This window comes from Magnolia sinica, chromosome 16, assembly GCF_029962835.1.
Source record: "Magnolia sinica isolate HGM2019 chromosome 16, MsV1, whole genome shotgun sequence".
Classification (NCBI taxonomy): Eukaryota; Viridiplantae; Streptophyta; class Magnoliopsida; order Magnoliales; family Magnoliaceae; genus Magnolia; species Magnolia sinica.
The window spans coordinates 70,254,045-70,270,099 of NC_080588.1; the positions used below are offsets into that span (position 1 = coordinate 70,254,045).

General features: G+C 40.5%; 1 pseudogene; it reads left to right on the forward strand.

The window, feature by feature from the left end:
- Positions 1 to 786: 786 nt before the first annotated feature.
- On the forward strand, positions 787 to 13,075 carry LOC131228924 (elongation factor 2-like; annotated as a pseudogene).
- Positions 13,076 to 16,055: the final 2,980 nt, after the last annotated feature.

The following is a 16,055-nucleotide window of genomic DNA, read 5'->3' on the forward strand; positions in this document are numbered from 1 at the left end:
ACCTGCATAAAACTACGATCAGAAAAGACACACCAGATCATCCCCAGGGGAAATATTACAGAAATGGACATCAAGAAAGTACCTTAATGACTGGGTAAAAGCTAATCAAAGATCGGCTGATGCAGTGGCTGGCCTTGTCCAACCCTTTGTACAAATGGGCCAAGAGCACCGCATTCCACTTGTATGGCGTGGGGAAGGTGATATCTGCCACGAGTAACAACAGACAGGAACTCACAAGCTCATTCCCGTGGTAGAAAATCATCGCACCCATGGTATACAAAATCAAGGCTCGAGCCTTCACCACAGCCGCGGCTTCAGTCTCGTGGATGCATTGGGCAAAATTCGACAAGAGCCAAAGCAGCTTGAAACGATGACTAAAAAAATTGGTCGCATCTGGCATCATCCCCAGCAGCTCTATCCAGTTATCTTCGGAGGGTACCGGGAGATCATCCTCAAAAGGGACAGATCCCCCATCATATCGGAGACCTAGTTGTATGTATATGTCATAAGGAGTGATCCCCCACTCCCCAAAAGGCAACTGGAATGTGTGAGTCTCGGGGTTCCACCGTTTGGTCAAGGCGGATAAAAGGGACATGTTTGTCTTGCTCAGACGAACTCAAAATAGATTGGTGAATGGAGTACGCGCCAACACCTCAAAGAACAGATGTTGTGGATCATGGAACCAATCGGGCCAGTGTGTCCTAACCCCACGCCCTCTGAGGATCACAGGCGCACTGCCCTCCCAAGCTATGTCAGATAGGTGCCGACTCTCTCACGGCACATAGCATGGATCAGTCGATTGGCGAGACGGACAGGCCTCATTCCTACCCCGACGTGGCATACTGCACAAACAAGGCCCACAGGTAAGTATCCTTCTCACTATGAAAAGCAATGGGCTCCAATCTCAAAGCCCATTCTTAAAGCCCATTTTCAAAGGCCCAAGCCCATTCCAAAAGGCCCACTTCACAAAGCCCATTTTTGAAGGCCCAAGCCCATTCCAAAAGGCCCACTTCACAAAGCCCATTTTCAAAGGCCCAAGCCCATACCAAAAGACCCACTTCACAAAGCTCATTTTCAAAGGCCCAAGCCCATTCCAAAAGGCCCACTTCACAAAGCTCATTTTCAAAGGCTCAAGTCCATTCTTAAAGTCCATTTTCAAAGGCCCAAGCCCATTCCAAAGGGCCCATTTTCAAAGGCCCAAGCCCATTCCAAAAGGCTCACTTCACAAAGCCCACTTCAAGGCCCATTTCAAAAAGCCTATTTCAAGGCCCATTCCAAAAGCCCACCCCCAAGGCCTCTTCCAAAAGCCCACCTTCAAAAATCACCACCCATAACAAACCCATGCATCTGGACACATCAAGATCATGATGTGGGGCCCACTTGGAAAATCCCATCCGTCCATCATCCACAAAGTGGACAATTAACAAAGCCTACACCACCCCACACACTCAAGCAGGCCCCAGATCATCCATCCAACAGTCCAGATCATTAAAATATATATGATAATAATTTTAAAAAAACAACAAACAAACAAAATCCCAAATAAAAGGGTGGGGCCCCTTTCTTATCACACCCCACTCCATCAAAACACAAAACAAAAAAAGAAAAAACAACAAAACACAAAAAATACAAAAAAATAATAAATAATAATAAAATCCAGCCAATGACTTGGCCCAAGATACAAAATCCAGCCAGATCCAACGGTTAAGATCAAGTCAAGACAGATCGATGGTCCTGATTGTGGCCCTCCCAAAATCCATGAAGAAATCCAACCCAAGCTCTTTAAATGGATGGTCCAGCAAGATCCATCAAGAATCTAGTGATCAAGATTACCTGGGAATGAGGGAGGAAGAAAATACAAGAATATAAGCCAAAAATCAAGAAAAAGCTCCTTCAAGAACACTTCCAGGGACCACAATGGAGTCCCTGGACGACCATGGGTGTGTTTCAAATAGAGGGTGGAGGTCCACCGTTCGGACTAGCGCACCCGACGAACCAGCGATCCGTTTGATGGACCGGCGGTAGCCGGACTACAGCCACCGGTAGTCCGACTGTCGCCACCGACCGCCTGCTACATGGGACAGTGTGCTATCCCCCATGGTAAATTGCATTGACCGGTCCTTCCTTTGGACCGCTGGATAAAAACCATAAAAAAATAAAAATATATATATAAATAATAAATAAATAAATATCCCTAGGGAGTCTAGCTCTATGAAGGATGATTATACCAAAATACCAACAAATATATATATATATATAATAATAATAAATAAATAAAGAGAAAAGTGAAAAAAAAAAAGAAAAAAAAGAAGTATGTAAATGATTACTATAAATGAATAAAAAGAAGCAAAAAAGCCCCATTAATTTATTAGTGGAGCTGTCTACGAGTTAATAACAGCTGAATAATCTCAACCATCTGCAAGATGGAACGGAGCTTTTAAAAAAAAAAAATCATCAACCCCATTAAGTTATTAGTGAAGGCCATCTGACTCTTCTGTAAAACAAAAACCGGACGACGACGCCCTACCGCGAGATCGAACGGATATTTTCCAAAAAATCCAAAAAAATATATTTTTTAAATAAAATCTCCAAGGAGTCTAGTTCCAAAGAGGTAAGATTTTAAAAAAAAAAAAAAAAACGCGGCGCGCAGTATACTAAGGAATCTTCCATATTCTCCAGTTGCGGTCAGTGCAAACAGCTAAATAAGATTTAATCTCTCCCGGTTTCCCCGGAGGATGATCGAATCTGTACATGATACATGTATGATTGGCCCGATCTCTATATCTAGACAATCGTACGAATGCTAGTAAAAGTGAGTGGATCTATCTCTGGAAAGAACAATCAAAACTCAAAGTGATAACAATCCATTGTAACCAAAGTATCAGAATCAGCAGATTGCATGGCAAAGGAATACCTGCACATACCCAGTCCGGGATATTGGTAAAATTTGATCGAGTCCAAGTCGGCGTAGTGAGTTCCCCATAAGGCCGCACCAACGCGTAGGGCAGCTAACTACTTTGACGATCAAATGGATTGAATACTCCTAGGGTGATTACGTAGCAAAGGAACGGCAGACCAAATAGTACAAGAATCCTCGTAGAGCTGCACTAACGCGTAGAGGCCCTACTTTCAAACTCACCCTCCAATGCTATTAACAATCTAACGTGAAAGGGTAGTGATTGGTGACCCATAAAGCCGCAACGAATGCGCAGGGGACAATCACAACGTTTTCCTTAACCCTCATGATATGTGCCAGTCAACTTTTTCCAAACAATCATCTGACAATGATACAATGGCAGGCAACAGATTTGAATCACTATCCTTTCTGACTAGAAATGTGGGGTGTCTACTTGCTTTAACCTTCGGTTGCCCACAACCTCGGTCAAAGAGGGGCATCTGTAGACACCCCACCCATGCTAACATCTCAAGAAGGCTAAGACAACCCAAAAATCATGATCAAATCTTAAACCAAACCCTAATCCCAGCCATAACTTAACCCTAACCCAAAAATCTCAAAACTTCCAAACCAAGACCCAAAACCATGATCCAAACTGTTCAATCCACACATAACCCCCGCCTATACCTTATACCTTAACTAAAACCCATTACTTGAGCTTAAGCCCTCTTGTCTGAGCCATAAAACTCCAAAATGAGACCATCGATCGAACCAACACATCAAGCAAAACCTGCACGTGCGAACTCGGCCTGAACGAAGTTCGGGCAGTAGTCTGACTACCGCTGGTGGTACTCGGGGTGTCGCCACTCGAGGCCCACATGTGGACAGTTGTCCCAGCGTCCAAAAGTCAATTTTTTCCTAGATTTACCCCTCCCATCTTCACTATTTACCATTTTACCAACCCCAAGAGCCAATGAGAGCGTGCCACATGGCACTCTTCTCTCCTTAGCCAATCATAAGCCTCCATGTCATCATTTTAACCCTCACCTACCCCCTATTTACAACAATGCCATTGGAGAAGGTTATAAATAGCCCTCTCCTCTTCACGTTTCAACAACAACTCTTCACTTCTAAGCTTAAGTGAGAAGGAGAATGAGAGGGAGAGAAAGAGGAAGAGAGTGAGGGTGCGGAGGAGCTCCTAAGCCTTCAAGTCCAGATTTTTCAGCTATCCCCTTAGCCCACTCCCTATTTTCGAGTCATCCCAACCTCCAACCTAACTCAGTGAGATCATGGTTCGGTTCATGTTTTAGCCTACTCAAGATCAAGCCAAAGATCTATTCTATACACAAGTATTCATCATGACATCTACTTCCTTCTCACCCCCCTGCTTCTCTAGACTTCTAGTGAACGTATGCTCTGTGACTTGCCATACATCGGATCCTGTCACATTAGAAATTTCTAGTAATCTAGTCTATTTTATCTCTTTGGACATATGCTCTATGGCTCGTCGAAATCTCAGACCTTGCTACATCAGAAATCTGTGTGTGTGCCTAGTCCCATCTCGACCACAGCATCCATCGTCCTATGAGATTGTTTTACCACACGAAGTAGAGACTGTACGTTCGTACGGGTAGAGAGGGTGCCTAACACCTTCCCTCTTTGTAACCGAGGTCCCTTACCTGGAATCTCGGATCACAGATCAGGAGTCAATCTAAGGCAGGAGAGTTATCGAATTTCTCCAACCTTACATATTCTGCGGGTTCTAGCCGATCGCGGGATTCTGAGATTATTCGGCTAGTGGCGACTCCAACATCCACAAATCAGCCTAATCACCCCCATCAAAACACATACCATACCAATCAGCATGGGCGTCAAATTTTCAGTGTCTATAGCCTCACAAGCAAAATGGGCTCGCATTGTTAGGATCATCTAACGATAGGCTTTAATTTACATGTTTATATGATCAACTAGTAATAGGCTTATTGTTTACACCACCTGGTCTGACACAGCTCACATTATCTAAGGAGAAGCCGTCATGTTTCATATATATGAAGCTAGCGGGCCCTCTTTTTCGGGCTGCTCTTTCCTTTTTAAAAAAATGCTATCATTTTTCAACACACTTGTACAAATGCCAGGAGGTAAATTTGCTCTCATCAGGAGAGATTGTCAACACTTATCTGTCAGCGACATGTAGCATATTAAAGGCAACCTCACTCATTTATACACACGTCCACCAGAAAAAAGGCGAGCATTATTCTTAAGGCATGTGACGGATGCACAAGCCACACTGTGACCCTTGCGTATGTAGGAAGTTTCCAAAGTTCTGCTAACAGTAGAATATTCTTCACAATATAGCTTACGCACAGCATTGTTTACACCCCATTCAGGGGCCGACAAACTAATCAGAATACTCAATCCAACCCAGTCAACTCAGTTCAACTTAGTTAATCCCATCAACCCAACCAACCCGAAATCAAGCTCAACTTTAGGCTCATGTCCAAGCCCTGTTTAAGCCCATACCTAGGCCCACTAGCACTTGGGATCGCAATAACGAAAAATCAAGAGAAATATGGGTAATACACCACCGTAGTAACTCACCTACGAAAAATGGAGAGGATCCATGTGGTGGGGTGGTGATATTAGTTGGAATTCTTAGTAAGCGCCTTAGCAGGGTAAAAGACACTGCTGCTCTCACCCTTAGCCAAAATTATGCCCTATGCTATCGATCCAACCTCCTGCATTGCACCATGTGGTAGCAAGCAATCTAAGCCTTTGAAACCTCATTTACTCCTCGACTTCTCAAGATTTTCCTAAAAAATTAGCCCAAGACCCTATCAATACCCATTCACATTTTATTTTCAAATATTCTCTTAACCTTTTAACATTTACAAGTGAGCTTAAGGAAGAGTAGAGTAAGAGAGGGAGAGTGGGATCTAGCCCACCCATCTAGCAAAGAAGAGTCAGTGTAAGTGATGGAGCCTTTCTAACCTTAGGCCAGCCTTACCTAACCAACCTTTAGCCACCTAAGTACCCTGAAAGACCAACCTAAGCCACCTCAGTTGGTCCTTGTAACAAGTCTGTCCACCCACTTACCCTACTCTAATCAAGCTTCATTCAATACTTCCATCAACATCATGCATCATTCTCTCTACTCCAACCTCCCTACTAGTCTAGTTGGTCTAAGCGTATGCTATGCGCCTCGTTGGTGTACTGGATCTTGCCCATTAAAAACTCAGATTGACTAAGCCTCGATCACTTCTTCAAGTGGGCAAATCATTGTAGATTTATCTGATGTGGGCTATTGCTTGTTGTAAGCATCACATCATCACACTGCATTGCATAAACATTTGCATGATCAATATGCGTGAGTTAATCTCAATCCCTGATAGTTTATTTAGTCATGTGAAGTAAAGACCGTACAATTGTACATGCGAAGAGGGTGCCTAACACCTTCCCTCTTTGTAACCGTGGTCTCTTACCTAAAATTTTTTGTCGCAAATCAATAGTCCATTTTAGGACAAAGAATCATCCAATTCCTTCTCCTAAGGTTTCTAATTAAAGGGTATAGTTGATTGTGTAAATCTGATTAACCGGCTAGTGGAGAGTCTAGTAAAATATAATACACTACACTACCAAAAAATCGAATAAAGGCTACGGACTTTGAAAGCTTTTGGCTACAGATATAAACCGTAGCTATATTGCTACGGTTTTAATCCGTAGCTAAAAGCTACAACCTCTTCCGCCTCATTGCTAGAGGCAGACGCTTTGTAGAGGCTCTATAGGGTTCACTACAGTGCGTATGTTTTATCTAAGCCGTCCATCGATTTTGATACTTCGTTTCAGGCATGTATGTAAAAAAGGAGGTAGATCGAAGGCTCAAGTTGACCACATCATAGGAAATAGTAGAGATTAAGCACCTACCATTGATTTGTGGTGTGGTACATTTGGGATTTCGATCTGCCTCATTTTTCGGATGATGCCATAAAAATAGCTCTCAAAATGAATGGACGGTGTGGATAGACCACATACATCACAATGGGGCCCACGGAGCGCCTAATAGGACCGTCTGTTTCCGCTCAGTCCCATGCCCGAAAAAATCCCTCCATGCCCAAAAAGATCCCGCGCCCAAATAAAAAAAAACCCTACTCTTTTCCCTCTCTCTCTCTCTCTCTCTCTGTCTGTCTGTCTGTCTTGTTGAATCCTTGGTCTTCCAGTAACCCACCTCCCACATCCCACATCCCTTAGCTTCTCTCATCTTCCCGTAATTGCAAACCTCTTCAAAGCACTAAATTCTTTCTATCTCTCTCCCTGAGAACTTTCATTGATTTGGGCTTTTTTTTTTCTCTCTTTGACCCTAAAACGATTTGGGTTTTTCTTTTTGATCTGAAACCATATCTGATTTTTATTTTTTTATTTTTTACTCTTCTGATTTTTTATTTTATTTTTGTAATTTTTAAAAATTTGTCCGTGTATTTGTTGTCTATCTAAGAATTACCTTTGATTTGGTTTTTCTTTTCAATCCTGCATTAACCTGGTTTCTTTATATGCATTTTGAATTTTTTGAAGCTTTGTTTTGAAAGATTTTTTTTTTTCTGAAGCTTTTTGTGTTGCTATGTTCAATATATGATGGCAAGAAAGGCTCTGCTGTCACTATTTGCTCTTTGTAGGTGTCTGGGCTTTGGCACTTCATTTTTGCTTGTCTATGGCTTACTTTGTGGCAGTTAGTTTTGATAGCATCTTTCATGGCCTGTTTGCATGGAAGGTATTCAAACATGTTTGGATTTATTTGTTAACTGACGTTTCCTGGCAGTGTGCTACCTGGAGTTAACTGACGTCTCCAACATCATCTTCACCACTCTAAGTGCGGCCAACAGCCCCCACCCATCACCTCTTCCCTGGCCATTTCTGGTAAACAATGGAACCAATGATCTAGATAGTCTGGGTTTTTATAGATGTATGCCATTTATACAATGGATGCAGATATAGAATAGTCTTGTCATTCATCATTTGTTGTGAATGTTTAAGGTGTGCAGAACATGTGTTTGATGAAATGTCTCTGTTTTAACAATTTTCAATTTATATTTTCACATTAGTGGGCTCACTTATTGAATGGTGCATTCAGTAAATGGCAAACAAATGATAGACCATTAATATCCCTTAATGAATGTACCTACATGATTAAAAGACTCGAAGATTTGGATTGACTCATTCAGCCCTGAGTCGATTTGAGACTCACCTGAATTGGGCCTGAATCGGCCAAACTTGCCCAAGTCAGGGGTGACTTGGGGTGGATGACTTGTGGTGTCGAACCGAATCGGGTTCCAACGACTCTGGGCTGACTCGTTGAAGTCCCACCAGACTTGGACGAGTCTTAAAACCATGCATGCCTACTAATTGAGTGATCCAAAACATGAAATTGGTGGGCCATCTCTTGGTTTTGCCATAATAGCCTAATTGCATTATGGACAGAATTTTCTAAATTGTGGGATTGACAGATTAATTTTGAATTATCAGTGTGGGCAATGATGGGCTCTTTAAGATATTGATATCAAAGGAGGAATGGTTTGGGATCTATGAAAGTATGTCTGATTGGATGTTGAAGATAGTTCACACCAAATTTGGATGTAATTCTCTCAGTTTCATGATCTGAGTCTATCCTACCGAGTGAATGATCTAGTGTGTAAGCTATTATCCAATCAGCCTGCAGGCCAGTTGATCTAAACCGTGCTATTGATGGGCCAACTTATGGATTTGCCATCAAGTAACTATGGGGTTGATAGCTTGCTTTTGGACTTTACAATGGTGAATTCCTAATTAGGGATTTACATTGTTGAAACCCTAATTAGGGATTTATATGTATGATTTCCTATTCTGTCAGTGAATGATGATGCTTGATGATTTTCATTGCAACCGTCCAATAACTGTTCACCAATCTGAAAGTCATAAAATCAAATAAAAAGTATCTTTTTTTCTTTATTATGTATCAACTGGGACCCATACCATATTTTGTCCAGTTCATCCATCACACTTTGCCAGAGTATCAAAAGATCTCCTGATGTCATAATTTTATCCTTATCAGAGGCATGATATCTGAGAAGGTTGTTCCAAGTTCATTTAACAGCCATCTTCTTCTTATTTATTTATTTATTTAGTAATATAAATTATGCTTTATATTGTGTTTAAAGAAGGATAATTTCTGCAATTACTTCATATTTCTTATTTGTCAACTCCTACACTTCTCCCACTATCTTGTATTAAAAAATTTCAGTCTCATACTACATTATTTTGATAGCAGAGAAAGTTCTAATATCTCAAGTGTTTATTTTCCATTCATTCTTAATCTACTCCTGCATTGTTGGGTGAAGTTAGTCATTGTTTTTATTTTTCTACTCTCTTAGTTCACTATGTGCATCCAATCAGGTAAGTTTTGGTCTATCATTTGTCTGTAATTTACTGAATGCACCATTCATGGACAAATCATTTTATCCCCAAAAGCATCTGTTGCAATATGTTTTGGGTTGATTTTTGTTTCCACCACTATTTTAAATCTGTCGTTTATAACAATTGCTTGAAGGCTTTTCTTTTTTGGCTACAAATAGAATCAATCAGATACTTTTATGGGTTATATGTTGCGGAATTCATGAATTAAGCTAAATTAAGTAGTTTGATTTGGTATTCTGCTACAATTTTAACCTCAGGAACATAAATGGCTAATCTAAATTCTATTTATTTTCAGTCAAAACTATTCCTTGCTTCAAGCATTATGTTTGTACAAGTTCCTAGTTATGCACCAAGGGCCTGTTTGGATGACATTCATTTTTCATTTTAAAGTAAAAATAAAATTCTCCCATTTGGTCTTTTGGTTTGGATAATATCCAAGAAAACAGTTCAATCGTTATTCTCCTTAACAATCAGTTTGAGGTCCTTGGAAATACAGCAGGAGCCCTTGCCCATGCCAATACATGGTCCATGTGTAATAAGTCCATTATGAGGATCTTGGTGGGACAATACTATACACTTTTTTTTATTGATTTTTCTGAAATGCAAGTATATGATGTGCAGAGATACAGAGAGTGCAAATGTAATAGTGACTATTGTACATGACGGACTAAGATTTTGGGACATACGGTATGGATGAATGCTTGGTTCACTAGTCTTTTCAAATGAAAGATCACTTTGCTCTGTTTTTATTTTGATATATTTTCATGCTTATTGATCAGCAAGATGTGACTTGGTGACCAAGTTTTGTGAAATTTGTGAAACTACGTGCCATGTTTGGCTTTTCAGGTTTCCGTTGGCGATGGCAATGGATTATCAACAACTGTAAGATGGCAACTGTAAGTTGTGAACTTCCAACAACATAAGCAATGGTCAATATGCTTGTCAACTTTTTCCTTAGTGGCTTCAGTGAAATGGATGGTCCAGTTCATCCATCACACTTTGCCAGTGTATCAAAAGTTCTCCTGATGTCATAATTTTATCCTTATCAGAGGCATGATATCTGAGAAGGTTGTTCCAAGTTCATTTAGCAGCCATCTTCTTCTTATTTATTTATTTATTTATTTAGTAATATAAATTCTGCTTTATATTGTGTTTAAAGGAGGAGAATTTCTGCAATTACTTCATATTTCTTATTTGTCAACTCCTACACTTCTCCCACTATCTTGTATTAACAAATTTCAGTCTCATACTACATTATTTTGATAGCAGAGAAAGTTCTGATATCTCAGGTGTTTATTTTCCATTTATTCTTAATCTACTCCTGCATCGTTGGGTGAAGTTAGTCATTGTTTTTATTTTTCTACTCTCTTAGTTCACTATGTGCATCCAATCAGGTAAGTTTTGGTCTATCATTTATTCGATTCACCACACCGATTTTTAGCTACAAATGTTCTTAATTACTGTCCTTTGAAACCGAATCTAAGAGAATCAGTTGACAGAAGCATTTCAAAGCATCTGAGTTTTCTTGATTTCCATTCTTGTAAACAGAATTTCGAAAACCATTCTTGTAAACCATTTAACACCCTCACTCAGATGAATATGCGGGCTGTTTTCGTATTTGTCCTTGACAGCCTATTTTCAGGCCATAGAATGAAGGTCTGGAACTTAGGATTTGGCAACTGTGTTCCTAATCTTGAACCAGCAGGAATTGATCTTCTTTCTAAAATGCTCTGCTTGGAACCGAGTTGCATGAAAAGCTATTGTCTATGCTCCAAAACTCATGGGAAATGAGAGCTATTGTCTTTGCTCCAAAACTCATGGGAAATGAGAGCTTTGGTGTGGAGTAGAAATGAGAAGATAGTGATGCCAACAAAATGTGGGTCCAATGTTGCAAAAATGTGGGAAATGCTTTTATCATATTTGTTGTTTATGTTCATAGGTTATGGTTCACCCAGTGAATAAATTCTAACCTGCTAAGTGCATGGGTTATGGTCTACAAGCAATCTGTGAGTTATTTACTACATTTAAAAAAGTAGGTGTTTTGGGCAGAGGTTTGTGGGGTATGTCCTAAATTTGGGTTTCTTAAGGGCTTTTTGGGGCAGAAATCTGTGGAGAGCTCCACCTCAAGATTTGCTTGAAGGACTTGCAGGAAGATTTCATGGGCGGGGCTGAGATTCTTATTTCGGATCCTGTTGTCTTTTTTCGTGAGACGGTGCTTGAGAAGTCAGTCAGGATTGTAATGAGCAAGTCCCTTAACAAGCACAATCGTCTCTACATGGAGGCCCATCCCTTGGAAGATGGGTGTATCGGCCCTAGGGATGACCCAAAAGCCCGCTCAAAGATCCTATCTGAAGAGTTCAGGTGGGACAAGGATCTTGCCAAGAAGATCTGGTGTTTTGGACCCGAAACTACTGGCCCAAATATGGTTTTTGACATGTGAAAGGGAGTTCAGTACCTGAATGAAATCAAGGATTCTGTTGTGGCTGGGTTCCAATGGGCATCAAAGGAAGGAGCATTGGCTGAAGAAAACATGCGGGGTATATGCTTTGAGGTCTGTGACATTGTTCTTTATGCTGATGCAATCTACAGGGGCAGTGGACAGATCATCCTGACAGCAAGAAGGGTCATATATGCCTCCCAACTAACTACAAAACCCAGGCTTTTGGAGCCTGTCTATTTGGTGGAGATACAGGCACCTGAACAAGCGCTCGGTGGCATCTATGGTGTCCTAAACCAAAAGCATGGTCATGTCTTTGAGGAAATGCAGAGGCCTGGCACGCCGCTCTATAACATCAAGGCATACCTACCTGTCATTGAGTCGTTTGGGTTCTGGGGGACTTTGAGGGCAACAAAATCTAGACAGGCCTTCCCACAGTGCGTGTTTGATCACTGGGACATGATGTCGCCTGATCCAATGGAGGCGGGATCGCAGGCGGGGCAGTTGGTAGCTGATATCCGAAAGAGGAAGGGTCTGAAGGAGCAGATGACACCTTTTTCTGAATTCGAGGACAAGCTCTGAGGCGTCTGATTGGCAATGGAGAGATTCAAGTAGTAGGTAAGTTGGTGTCCATTTTGTCTTCTCTTTTTTTTTTTTTTTGTTTTTTAGTTTTTGTTCTTGTTTGGTTCAGACGCTGCCAGTCTCTGTTGGCTAAGCGGCTGTTTTTTATCCAGAGTTTTGTCTGTCTACATGTTCTAAGGGGATGAGGATATATACTCTATTTTACCTAACTTTTTCAATTATTATTTTTTTTAATTTGTGATTCTGTTTTGAAAAGGATTCCCGAAGCTAACTCCAAATACTTGGGACAAGTCTAAGGTGATGATGATGTTGAATTGGATATTATTACTGATATGAAAATGCATACGCTGCTGATCAAATTAGCTGGGACAATGATTTGACTTTTTTTAAAAAGTAAAAAATAAAAAAAATAATGATGACAACTCTACCATGATGCTGGTGACAACCCATGTAAATGCTGTATATTTCTTTTTCAAATTCCTTCAGCATAGTTGATGGCATATAATATAACGTTTCTGCTTTTATAGAATCTTGAGTCTCAGGTTTACATCATTATGACTAAATTACTTCTCCTAGTTGTTTACAGATAGCACGGGCATTTGGGGCTTCTGAAATTATTGCTGTTGATGTTCAAGATGATAAACTTTGCAATGCAAAGATGCTAGGAGCAACTCACACAATAAATGCGGCAAAAGAAAATGTCGTTGACAAGATAAAGGTGCTCTTCTATACCGAACCATTTTATTTAAAGCTTGAAACTAGATTAAGAAAGGTCCTTATAAAGGATGTGGTCCTTTTCACATGGCTGAAAGAGTTTTGAATGATTAACTTCTTTTATAATCATCAACCTGTTTATTTACTGGATTAAACTATTGAAATTTTGAGTACAACAGTTGCTCTATTATCATGATTGATCTGAAGGGTTCTCCCTCCTGTTTTATGTTGAAGTCAAGAGTTTCTTATGTCCACATACACCTTTACATGTGCCCACATGGACCTATCAGGCAAATCTATTGGACATTCAGATTAATGCCATGCATCAGGTGGGCCCAAGCATGTAAATTATGTGGTCCAAAAATCAGGCCCATCCAAAAATCATTGATACGCGTCGCATGTATCGATGATATTCAGGAATATTTGTAAATGGGAAGTGCAATATTTTGAGATATATCAATGTATGGCTACAACACTGAGTATGTCTAATATCCCCTTAAAAAAAAAAAAAAGAACAATTGTCTATACTGGAAAATGCTTTTTTATCTTCATTGATATATAGAGGACATGGTCCTCTTTGGGAGTTTATTAGTTAGTTTTCTTCTATCATACTTCCAAGAGTGACCCATTACTGACAGATTTTTCTCTAGGTTTTCTCCACATTGAGCCCACCTGATGCACATGTCAGACTTCCCATGCAAGTGGTAGGCTAGTACTGTGGCCTTGTATGAGGTGCATGTGGGCTTAACAAGCTTACTTTATTAGTTACTTCTTTTTTCTTTTCTTTGAAAGTTGCCAATTACATGCACTTTCATCTCTCTTCATATTTTTCAGTTTTACCACTCTTGATTCCCTTTCCATTTTCAAATTTTCATCACTTGACTAATGCTATGGTATTTTATTCTTATAATAAGGTATGTATGAATCATCTGTAGGTGTTTTTGAACTTGTTGTACTTCTATGGAATGTGTGGTGTAGTGAATGATTGCTTGCTTCAACAGTACTTTAGCAATGTATGAACGCTGTTTGGAGCATTAATTCAGTTTACATCAGGGGAATTTTATATTTTACTTGCATTTAGTTTTCATCATTCTTCAATTGATTGATTCTTTGTTTTTATGTTGCAGAGTCCTCTAGTGGTGGTTCGCCCTTGAATATAATTACAGAAGACGCGCGGAGAAGTTATCGGTATAGCTGTCAGATGTGCAAGTGGACTATTGATACTTGCATCCATTTTTTATCTATGGCGGATGAAGGAATCACCTGGCCATATGCAAGTGCACACAAACTCACCAAGATTTGTACTTTCAACATTATTGTAATTGTAATTGAATTGAATGAATGAATGATTGTAATTGATTCATTATTGAATGAATGGTTGTAATTGATTCATTGACTAAGTGAATGAATGATTGTAATTGATTGAATGAACGAATGAATGATTATGCAGGTGGTAATTGAATGAATGAATGGTTGTAATTTTATTTAAATATAGGCGATAGCTACAGATATTGACCGTAGCTGGTAATCTTACAACCGTAGCTGTTATTAAATACTGAATATTGCTATGGATTATTCTGTAGCTATTTTAATCTATGGCTACGGATTAAATCCATAGCCATAGGTTTTAGACCTATTGTTACGGTCGTGCTACGGACTAAAACTGTAGCCATAGGTCTTTTGCTAGGTTCTTGCTGAACTTTTAGCTACAGATATAATCCGTAGCTATAAGTACTTTAAGGCTACAGAAGCTATGGCTACGGTTTTAATCCGTATCCATTGCTTCTATGGCTACGGATAGAATCCGTAGCTATAGCTCTTTGACCTATGGCTACGGCATCAATGGCTACGGTCATGCTACGGACGATAACCGTAGCCATAGGCTTTTGGCTACAGTTTTTATCCGTATCCTTTGCCCCTTTTTTTGGTAGTGACACCTCCTACACACCGGCGAAAGCCCTTCAAAAGGCGCATGTGAGCGTGATCTAGCATCCCTAGAATGTCGACTCTATTGGGGATATGCTAGTTTCATCGACCACGATCCGACTTGAAAAATAAGACTTCACATATTTTTAGGGATTTCAGTTCTAGCACACTTACATTTGCACCTACCATTCATCCCAACCTCCAAAATACCAAAAAAGAAGAAGAAGAAGAAGAAGAAGAAGAAGAAGAAGAAAATCAAAACCATTGCGCCCGTCCGAGCTAAACGCCCTCGAACAAACCCCTTTTTCTGCAGTCCAATTCACACATGATCTCTCGAACAACTATGGCTAACCATCTAGAAAAATCTTACCCCTTCCCCACTCTCGATATGCCGGAAGTTGACCCTCCACAACTACAGCCAACAGAAATCGTGCTAACCTCATGCATTGAGGAGTTGGCACGACACATGAGACCGATGCAGGAAATGCTTCTCCGGCTCATGCAAGCCCAGGCAACACACGAGGGCGATGCAAGAAATGCTTCTCTGGCTCATGCAAGCCCAAGCCACATCGGCCAACAACTAGGCTAGCCCAGCACCACAATAACAACCTCCAGCTCTAACATTCCTCCCAACATCCAGTTTAGTTCAACGATAGCCGTCAAACTCTGCACAGGACATCCAGCACCAGCAAGGGCAACCCTCAACCTTAGGACATTTCTTTTAGTATCCTCCTGCAAATGGGAGTCAATCTTAAACCAATAATGCAGTTGGGATTCTTGGTTAATTTCTAGTAGTGGCGGCTTCCCCGAAAGAAAGCTAGGGGCAGGTTGTAGCGGATGCCTTCAGCAGGGGTTAGCACAGAGCCCAATTCAATCAACAGGCAATGGTGGATACCCGCAATGTGGGCCACTTCCTAATCACTCAGTATCCCTTGACTAGGAGTGCCTTTCAATTCCAATAATTTCCTACAACCAAGAACATATACATTCCAGCAAGCTCTTCCCTCACAGGAGCCATATGGTTAAAGAAGTCGACTACTATACTAAATAAGTTGAATA